Here is a 9,955-nt window from a genome sequence, read left to right as displayed (position 1 = left end):
GGTGGTTAGAATAAGAAATTGCAAAAACTATAATGCTTAGGCTGAAAAGTAATCCTTCCATGCTTCAGAAACAGTATTTAACAGTTTAATGGAATGTTGATATTTTTTAAAGTTTGCCTGACTCTATTGCCACACTATTAAGGAATCCATACTTAATACTGAAACTGCTTTAGCTCATCTTGTTTTAAGTATTTATTAGTTTGGCTCATAAGGCTTCCAATATACTACAAAGGTTATATACCATTTGATGTGCATCTTTTAATATGCTTATCACGCGGGTATGGTAACTGTCTCAGAAAAGCTGGCAGTAAAAATCCTCTTTACAGTACATATGCCATCAGCTCCATATATAATAAATTTTCTGTGAATCAAATTTGAGTCTACCTAGATCAGACATCAGTTCCCTAAGGCCTGGTCTACACTAGGCGTTTAAATCGGTTTTTTAGGCGTAAAAACCGATACGCCACAAACAAATCCACACTAGGGGCACACCTATATATTTTTTTGGCTCTTTAAAATCGGTTTCTTACTCCTGCCGATGGAGAGGAGAGGCGCTAATATATATGTATTATATCGAATAGGGTAGGTGTGGTGTCGTGCGTCCAGCGATATTGGCCTCACTATGCACACACCACACAGCACCACTGACACTGGATTCTCATGCACTGGCTGTGGAGGTAGACACAGGAAAGAAAAAAAAACTTTTTGATTTTTTTTTTCATTTCCTTGTGTCATCAGTGTCATCACTCATCCATCACAGACAGCAGCACAGCACACAGTTATCAGCAAAGTTGAGAGTCTCAGAAGAGCCCGAAGAGCCCCAGCATGGACTGGGAGAGGTACTGAGATCTATGATATCTATATATGAGATGATTCAGAACTAAAAAGAAAAAAAAAGAAAAAAAAAAAAAAAAAAAAAAAATGAAAAAGGCTAAAGACGGATAAGATAAAGGGCAGGGAGGACAGGCAGTGCAGCAGAGTGAGAGTAAAAAGCAGGCAAAAAGCCAAAAAAAGAAAAAAGAAGCAAGCGGAAGGGAACAGGCAGCAAAAAAAACATGCTACTTCTATGCTGGGCCTGCCTGCGGGGGTGTACTGGGGCCTGCCCACACCCTGACCGTGGATTCCGAGTGGGGGGGGTGGAAGGGTATGAAGAAGAGGGATGAAGAAGGGAAGAAGAAGAAGAAGAAGAGAAGAGGAAGAGAGAGAGAGCACTCACAAGAGACCCAGCAGCCAGCAGCCAGGAGCCAGCTTCACGCCCCTAATTACCACCCTCCAGCCCTCAGCCCTCACAAACCAACTATTGACGCCCTGGAGAAGAGGAAGGATGAGTGAGGTGTTTGTAAATAGCAAACAGTGTTTTTTTTATTTTTTTTTTTTTTTTTTTTTTTAGATTTTTAGTGGAGACTTGACTTGGACAGTATGGTTAGCAAAGTTTATTAAAAGTTGTTTATTAACATGGGATGTCCTAGAGATCCTCCAGGGACATCTCGCAGAAGCGCTCTAGTAGAAGGTCCAGCAGAAGCCTGCATTGGGCAAAAGACCACCATGTCACCACATTGGCAAACCACACCATGCCATGCATGCATGTGTGCAAGCAAATCAGTATGCATATCTCAAGCAGCATCAGCTGTAAGGTCGGCGTATGGTCGGGGCAGGCAAGCATCCAAGAAGCATCTAAGTTTATCTTCTTGTTTGTTCCTCAGCAATTAAATCTTCAGTTTAAAAAATAAAAAAAAAAATTGGGTTCGGGAAATTGGGTGGCTTTTTTCTAATTTTTTACTGGTTTAGGCCAGAGGCAGCAGCTTAAAAATTTAGCGGGGAGGGGAGGAGGAGTCCCATGATGTTTGAGGGGAGGTTGGTTTTGGTTGGGGAGGGGGGGGGGGTGTTAGCCATGCGGGAGAGGGGAGCGTTAGCACTGATTTGGGGGAGGTAAATCACTGTGACAGTGGCTTGAGATGATGCAACCTGAATTGTGATGCTGATCCCTGGTGCTGCTGGTCTATGCATGGTAAACCAAAACTGTGTGTCACTTAAGATGAAAAAAAATGAAAAAAAGTATCAAATGGTGAATGTGAATGTGAAAGTTGACTAGTGATGTTCACTGTGAAAATAATGTAAATAAGTGTTGTGTAAAATATGTCTTTCTAAATATTCTTCTGATCATTTAAAAGATTCTCTCCCCTCTCCCACCTCCCTCATGTGGGAGAAAGGGAGAGACGGAAGAAAGAGCTCAGGAAAATGATGGAAGAAGATGATTTCAGACAGAGGAGAAGAATGAGAGAAGGATGAAGGAGAAGTGCAAGAAAGAGGACAAAAAAAATGAGTGACAGGAGGTGAGGACAGACAGGAAGGAGGCGACAGGAACGACGGACAGGAGGGACGGAGCGGCAGCGGAGGGCGACAGGGCGGAGCGGGGATGGGCAGCGCTGGGCAACTCAGATGAGTGCGGCTGATCAAACTCACATGCTGCGGCGTCTTGTAGCACAGCCCTCTGCAGAGAGGCTAGAGCCTCTCAGAGACCTCACAGGCTCCCCACCCACCCCCCCCTCCTGCCTCCATGTGTCTCTTCCCCCCTTCCACCTGCCCAGTGAAACCTCCTCCTCCCCCGTGGACAGCCCAACCAGAAGGATGGCCCCAGCCAGCCTTTACCCCAGGAATTTTCCTTTCCTTCCCCAAAATTCCCTTCCTTTTCTCCCCTTTTTTCCTCCTCTTTCCCACCCTCCTCCTCTTTTAAATTTAAATTTTTTCAATTTTTGCTTTAAAATGAGAGTATATTTATTTGCAAGCTGTTTTGTAAGGGTGACTGAGAGGTGGGAAGTAGCTGCAATCCTACATCAAAGCAGGGGGTCCCACACACATCAGAATGGCCATTGTTCAGCTGTGCTGCCATAATCTCCCTGGTGTCTGGCTTTCTAATTGCCATTGCCCTGGTGCTGACCTTCTGCCTGTCCTGGTGTGCGGCTATGGTGTCATCACCCAGGTGAATTGCCTCAGCCTCAGGCCCCTCCCCCTCCAGAAACCTCTCAGGTCTCTCCCAGAGATTCACACAAATTCAAGCAGCACAGAACATTGGCAGTACTGGTTGGCCTGTGTACATGTACTGACCATTGTGCACTTGCTCAGCCTGTGACCCTACACAATGCATGCACATTCCACCACCCACCCCAGCTGGCTTCAGCCACCATGGCATCTGTGCCACTGTGCATGGTCAGGTATGCCAGCCATGGTCAGGGCATCCAAGGGGGGCGCTAGGTCCCCTGGGACCATTTTCAACTGTTGAACATCCACGTCCTGGGTCTGCAAGTAAGTCCCTAGCTGCCACCGCTAAACAGCATTTTAGCTTCTGTATCCCTGGAATCTGCCATGAAGAGCCCTGGATGCTCCCAGCCAGATCCATGTGATGTTTGTGAAACGTCCTGCAGATTCCATTTGCATACTGCTTCCCACTGAAACAAGTGCTGGTCTGGGTGCAGAGTTAGGAAATGCTTCGGTGGAGCATCCCCTGCCACAGTGCCATCCATCATGCCAGGCACAAGGAACATTGGCAGCTGCACCATCCCATTCCTTTGTTGCAAGCTTTTAGAGTCACAAGTTTTTTTTAGCAACATTGTCACAGCAGCTACCTAGTGCATCACAGCCAGTTTGTAGCCGCTCTCACTGCCTTTCATTCTGGCGTTGCAAGCTTCAGTGACAGAAGCTTCATCGCTTCTTGGCTGCTCTATGCTCTCTGCTCAGGGCTCTACTCTCCAGTCACACAGGGCAAGGGGCTTCTGCACCAAAAAGTGCAATGTAAAGCCACATGAAAAAAGTCCATCGCCACCACACCATGGCAGCCCACCTGCCATGCAACATTCCACATCCGGTCAGACACGGTTTCCAAGGCAAAAATGCCAATCAATGGATAGAAGTTGCCCCATTACCATCAGGATCTCTCGGGCGCAGGGCATCATAGAATTCATTGTCATCAGGCCACATCCTCATCGCTGTCCGCAGCCAGCCCCCCTATGTCATCGCTACGCCTCGAGGTTCGCTGGTCCGGTTCTATAACAGCTGCGTTGTGTTAAAGGGTCCAGGTGTACGAAACATCCAGTGAGCTGAGCAGCTTGAGTGCAGCTTGCGCGCTGCTGTAGCAGCAACCAAAGCAAACCGGGCAAAAGGAAAGGGCGCTGTCAGTCTGTCGGAGGCTGCGGGGAGGGAGGGACCAGGCTGTACCCAGCACTGGATTTCGCCGGGGAGGGGGAGGGGCTCAGGCTGGAACATTGGGAGAGGCGAAAAGCTGCGGGGCCCCACAATGGAGGAATACGGATAGCTATCGGGGAAATGCTAAGAGGAAAGCAGCTCTGGGAAATCTGCGGGGCAACGCGATTTAATGTGTTTAGTGTTACGCTCCTGTTTAGCGCCTCCATGGATCATGGAACGCACCACCCGATTTTATGCGTGCAGACATCAAGTCTTCGATAGTTTAGATGTTACAAAATTGCATGTCTTAAAACAAAATTTTGGGAAGCTATTAATATTTTTAATTATGAAAAGCTAAATCAGAACCTCTTTCATCTGTAAATTCTATAACCGGGCATCTGGAATTCAATGCTTGGTACCATTTGTGTTTTACAGAAACTTGAAACAGCCCTACATGGTAAAGTACTGTAGCAGCATGTTGCTTTCCTTTTGTTCTTTCCAACCTGATTTCTGACAGACATTGCTGTCTCAGGAGATCAGAGCACATCCTCTCCTAGGGACTGCTCTACAAATATGAAAGAAAGCGTTCAGGTACCTTAGCATAGTGACAAAATTCTCACTGGATAAAATGAGCAACAGGTTTTCCTCCAAGGCAGAAAGACTCTGTTTTTAAAAGATCAGATGCCAAAGGACTGTCTCATATAAAGACATGTTGCAGAGTAAACATGACTAAACTCTGAAATGTTCAGAATTAAATGTTAGCTATCATCTCAAAATTGTATATGTATCTACAAGTTAGACATTTTCTAGATGTGTTTCTAAAGTCTATAATTGGGGAAGAGCTAATTAGAAAAGACAGACAGTAAGTAAATAAGCTCCTACCTCTAATATACATATGTCACACTCTTTGTAAGCTTCCATAGGAATTGCACACCTGACCTGATCTGGGTTGTACTCATCTTGAGCAGAGACTGACATTCAGAGTAAGTTATGTGCTGGACAGGACAAACTAGGGCTTGGATGAGCCTGCCAAAGTCATTTAATTTGTGATTTAGGCCTGAGATTGAAGTTCAGACTATTATTCCATTAGTCTACCTTGAAACTTAATTTTTAAAGAGGCAGATCAAAGTTAAACATGGTATTTGGTTCCAGAGTGTAGGTAATTTGTTGCTTACTAAAAAGAAATATACCATCACTAGTCAATCACTGCAAAAGTGCTGAGAAGAGGCTGGTAGTTGACACTTCACTACAGTAAGGTATCATGCGCCACTATTATTCTGAGTACAAGAGAAAGATTTTTCAATATCCACTAGAGCCAAGTTCCTTAACTGGTCATTTGCCATTCTGTTCCTTAGGTAATCTTTCACCTGTCAAAAGCATGAGAATGTTCTTGTACATGCAGCACTTGATGAGGAATGCTCACACCAATCGCACACACACTTTGTGTTGTTTGTAGAAGGCAAGTTTGCATTTATCAAAAAAACCCATCAGGCACAGCAAACTGTCAATCTTGGACTTCTGCTCTCTCTTTTTCATAGCATTCAGTTACTTTTGGCAAGAGTTTTACCTCATTCTCCACACTGTCTATGGCACATCCATAGTGTTCTGTGAGTGTTTTTTATTTTAGAAAGTAAAGAAAGTTTTCATACTTTAGATTAAGGCAACTGACAACAACAAGAACATATTTATTTTCAGAATTCTTTGAAGTCCTCCAGTTATTTGATCAAGCACTGGAAAAAAGGCACATTTCCTGAAGTCTCTTTTATCTAAAGAGGCCTGTTCTGCACTTGATGCTTCAGTCAAAAATATATTCCTGAAGTTTTTTAGGCAATGACTGTATTCCCTGAACTTCAGGCAGCTTCAAGTCATTTCCTGAAGCTATGGTAATGGCTTAACTCCATGTTTTAATCAAACGTCTCTTCTGAACTGCTTCTGTTCAGAAATTCACTGATTAGGGTGTCCAAAGATAAGCACGTCTGAAACAAGTCATGCTCAACTGCTTGCAAGAGTCAAATATAACTTTAAGCAGCTGAAGAATTTTTGTGAACTTGCAAAGGAGGACAATAAATGCAAAGTCTAATACTGAACTAAGACCTAATACACCCACTGCCCTGTCAGCTCTTGACATCTCAAGATAGTAAAGCCAGTGCCACAAGAATGGATGACATCTTTTTCACAGCATTACAAGCAGAAACTTGTCCTAAAGCTTCTTCAAAGTCCAAGGCTTTATTTTTGGGTTGTCTATTTTCTTTTGAGTAGCTATGAATTTAGCATGTGTTGCTCATCCAGAAAGAAATTTCTCCAGGATAGTGAAAAAAAATCCGTGTATGTTTGTTTCCTTTGCATACGTCCACAATAACTAAATTGAGCCTGGGACTGAAACAGTGAACATACAGTTCATGAGTAATTCTTCCCTTAAGAGAGTTTGCGCATCATTAAGTTTTCCACTCATAACTTTGGCACCACCATAGGTCTGGCAATACAGTTTTGTACATCAGTACCACATTGTGACAATGTGTTCTTCACGTACTGAAGGTAATTTATTATCCTCCTTAGCATGAAGGAGACTTTACATCAAGTGACTCAGCAAGATGGAAACCAAGAAATCTTTCATAGATAGTGCCATGCGAATAATTGCCGCACTACTGACACTTGTTCCACTTTGCTAATGTCTTTAATTTCGTCCGCCATTATAGAGAAATCATTAGCTTTTCACTTCTTGGCTTATGCATTCAACCACCATTTCTGATAATGTGAGTGACGTCATTTTGTACTGAGGAATAGGTGTATTTTGCATTTCATGGTCCACTTTCAATTTTCTTTCTTACCATGTCATTGTATTTGGCTATTAGAGTCAGGAGCTCCAGGAATTTGCCCTCATTGTCACTGTTTTGGCTCATCTTTTCTTCTTTCAGCAATCCCCTGGACAGCAGTGAGTCAGGGGATATCTGCCACAGCTTTGATATACATGCAGTTTTCTTGCACTAAAGCAAAATATTCATCTGTGATTTGTGACCAAACTGAAAGACTAAAGATCTTTGAATGAAGCCCATACCACTTGACAGGGCCAGTGATTCTATTTTCATGCTGTTGGAATTCTGCATCCTTTTCCATAGTTTTTCCAGTCGCTGAAGTCACTACTAATAAACACAGATTTTTCTACAGCAGTGGATGTTGAAAAAATTTGCACGGAAAACAATAAACTGCATTAATTATTTTGATATATTTGACCCATGGATATAAACCGAGCCACTCCTCTGAAACTTCTCCACTCATTCTTGTATTTTGTTTGAGGATAAGACCTTAGCTGTGGTTGTTTTGGGCCATCAGATACAATTTATGCAATAACACTTGGCTCTGGTGGAATGTTACTCGCTGGGCTTACTTTATTAATAGGTGCATTCTCTTTCACTTTCCATTCCTGATAACGTATTGCCCAGTCCTTTCCTTCCACCTCCTCATCTGATGAAGACTCTGATGCTGAATGTTCCGCTTCTGATTCTTCTATGCTACAATCTTCTTTGTCATTATATAAGATCAAAGTAAGGAGGTAATACTGGTAGAGCATTCTCCTATGAGTTTTTCCAAAATTTAGCCTATTTTTGAAATTGAGGGCAAGAGTTGTCAAATTTCAGAATACTTACTTTTCTTTAATGCATTTTGTTTGCTGAAAACTTCTGAAATGGTCAATGATCTTTTTTTAAAGCTACTTGAATTCAGAAACAGAGGGGACTCAGCGGTGGGGGCTCAGGTCATGCCCCACTGGCAGGCAACTGTTTTGGACTAGTCTAGGCCAGACGTCCCAGTCTAGCTTCCCATTTCTGGTTAAATCGATGCAGCAGGAAAGGGGGTGGGGGGCGGAAGGGGAAGGAGGGAACCAGCCCATAGCCCAGCCCTGCAAGGGGATGAGATCACCTGGGAAAGGAAATGATGCATGCACTAAACAGCCCTGAACAAAGACTCAACCAGCCCTGTCCCTGTCCAGGCAGCTAGGGATTCTGGCCTGGCTGGAAGCAGCCTCCTTACCAGCTATCTTTGCTGGCTCCTGCTTGCTGGAGTACAGACAGGGAGGGAGGGAGCAGTAGACAGATTAAGTAAGAGAGAGACAGAGAGAGACTGTTCATTGCCGTCACATAAACTTTGGTGATATTCCCAAAGCGAGCAGGAACACAGGATAGTCATTGGTTTGAATCTCACTTCTGCTGTGTGTATCCTGTATGTACACTGTTCAATTCAGAACAATCTCCTGGCCCTGAATGAGTCTGAACACAGAGGACTGCAAATATTTTCATGTCAAATTGCACTGATATGAAGTGTTATTTTCTTAGATTATTTAAAGCAAAAAATTATTCAGTCTGAATCTAGACAACACTACAAAGTGTTCTGCAGGGAAGAAACTGACACTGGAAGCAGGATGATCTGACAGATGATCTAACAAATCTTTTCATACTCAAAAATTTGTCATTCTGTTGAATCTAAAGATAAACTGTAAAATGGCCAGCATATCCATATTGTGCTAGGAATCTTTCAAAGTCAAAGCTGGCAAATTCAGAATAGAAACACGGGTCAATGGAAAGTAATAAGTAGCTAATGCTTTCTATTGCTCTCTTACAAAAGGTTCCAGGCATGCCCATGCCAGAGAGAATATAGATTCCATGAGACTAGAGTGACCAGATGTCCTGATTTTATAGGGACAGTTCCGATTTAGTTTTTTTTCTTATATAGGCTCCTATTCCCCCCCCCCGGCAGCCCCCCACACACACCCTGTCCTGATTTTTCACATTTGCTGTCTGGTCACCCTACATGAGACCAATGCCATTATTTGCAGTGAGACTTGGAAGTCAATGGAAGTGCAAAGGATTTCTATGTGAAACTTAATTGCCCGACCTGTTTCATATAAAAATGTAACTCCATTAAAATTGATGCATGCAACAATTAATAGGTCTGTTCTGTCCTCTATGATCCATGCAGGATCTCAAAAGACAATTAGGACAAAAAGTGTAGTTCACAGACAAGTAGCATACTCAGACTATCATTGTTATATGAGTAGAACAAGACAGATACTTTGTTTAAAGTATCCCATAATAATAAATACCTAGCTATCATAGCACAATTTTCATCAAAGGTTCTCATAGCTCTTTACAAAGGAGGTGAACATCATTATTCCTATTTTACGGGTGGGGAAATGGAGGCACATGGTGGGAAGTGACTTGTCCAAGGTCACCCAGCAGGCCAGTGGCAAAGCCAGGAATAGAGGGGTCTCTTGAGTCTCAGCCCAGTGCCCAATCCACCAGGCTATACAATCTCTCTGTAGTTCTCAGCTGTTTTGTGACGTGGGCGCTTTCACAGATATTTGCACTGTCATTTACGGCTAAAACAAATATTTCTAACTAGCCTCAATAAAGTCTAAAATACAAGACCTGAGAGAGAGAGATTAAAGCCATGTCCAGAGCTGAATGTTTTTGACCTTTACAAAAAACAAAACAAAACCCCTCTTATTTTCAGGGATATAGATGTACAACATATCAGATGAAGGTAGCACTTCTTCCACACAAGAGCATCTTCTGCAGGTACTACAGTTCTCATTAAACTATATAATATTCAAATATAAAAAGTATAGAATCCTCTGACCCCAACCTCCCTACGTCATAACAATACAATAAGAAGGTTCCAAAGATTCCATCACATATTACTCTCTCCCTCTCCCTCCTCCCCTTTTTGGATTATTATGGGGTGGAGAGGTTTGAGATATAGGAATGGTGTGGTGGGCTACACA

The sequence above is a fragment of the Mauremys reevesii genome, linkage group 1 (assembly GCF_016161935.1).
Source record: "Mauremys reevesii isolate NIE-2019 linkage group 1, ASM1616193v1, whole genome shotgun sequence".
In the NCBI taxonomy this organism is placed as follows: domain Eukaryota; kingdom Metazoa; phylum Chordata; order Testudines; family Geoemydidae; genus Mauremys; species Mauremys reevesii.
Note: the sequence above shows the minus strand (reverse complement) of the source record.